Raw genomic sequence first — 1096 nt, 5'->3', positions numbered from 1 at the left:
TCTCTCTCTCTCTCTCTCTCTCTCTCTCTCTCTCTCTCTCTCTCTCTCTCTCTCTCTCTCTCTCTCTCTCTCTCTCTCTCTCACTCACACACACACACACACCATTATTCAACTTTTCCTTTTAATTTCCTTCTATTTTCTTTTCAAATCTCTCAGTGACGCATTTAGAGTTGCCGTTCTCACTTTATACCTTTTTAAAATTTACCATTAGGTTATCCATCTCACATTTTTCTTTTTCTTTTTTGTTTTCTTAGAATTTTATGAATGCCCAAGATTCAATTTCCATCACTTTGAAATGTATCTTTAACAGATCAAAATGGTCCTATTCTAGTATCTTTGACAAATATTTTTTATCTTACAATCTTCGAAGCTATGATATTAGATCAAAATTCCTCATCGTCCTGAGGGTCCTCTAGGGTGATAGATGATTGATGAGGAATTTTAATCTACAACTTAGTATTTACTATTATTGATCAAACCAAATCATCAAAAGATCTTTGTTGCCAATATATTTCATAATTCATTATAGGGAAGACTAGGGGAACAAAGATAACTTTGAAAAAGAAGTATTATTCATGATTATTTATTCATTTATTCTGAAAGCTTCAATTCACATTCGCAATTCATTTGCAGATTTCTTGTCACACGCCGAAATGCATTTCCCTTTAGAACACTGAAAGAAGCAATATGGATGAGGAAGTTTTCCTACGCAATCCGTAACTTTCGTGCAGGTGGTTGCTTCCGGTTGGAATTTTTCTCTGCAGTCATAAACATTCTTACAGGATTCTGTTTCAACTATGAACTCTGCATGGTCACACACATAAAAGCATCATGTCTTGTAACATTGAAGTGAAGAGAAAGTGAAGCCAAATAAAATCTTTGTTTTTAAAATGACCTCAAATAAAACTAAAAAGAAAGATGAGAGAGAGAGAGAGAGAGAGAGAGAGAGAGAGAGAGAGAGAGAGAGAGAGAGAGAGAGAGAGAGACTAACCGGTGGCAATAACTAAGAGTAAGACCATGAAAATCACCTTCTTCATGTCTCTCTTGAATGCAAGGATATTTGCAACAGACTTTGAACTAAAAACTTTGGATCTAA

General features: G+C 34.9%; 1 long non-coding RNA gene across 1 annotated transcript; it reads right to left on the bottom strand.

The window, feature by feature from the left end:
- Nucleotides 1-485: 485 nt before the first annotated feature.
- Nucleotides 486-1096, bottom strand: LOC122075871. Its single transcript, XR_006139372.1, has 2 exons — nucleotides 992-1096; nucleotides 486-804 (listed from the first exon to the last, which is right to left on the bottom strand). It is a non-coding gene; the product is annotated as an uncharacterized LOC122075871 (long non-coding RNA).

Source organism: Macadamia integrifolia, chromosome 1 (genome assembly GCF_013358625.1).
Source record: "Macadamia integrifolia cultivar HAES 741 chromosome 1, SCU_Mint_v3, whole genome shotgun sequence".
NCBI lineage: Eukaryota > Viridiplantae > Streptophyta > Magnoliopsida > Proteales > Proteaceae > Macadamia > Macadamia integrifolia.
This window is presented reverse-complemented; position numbering and strand designations above follow the sequence as displayed.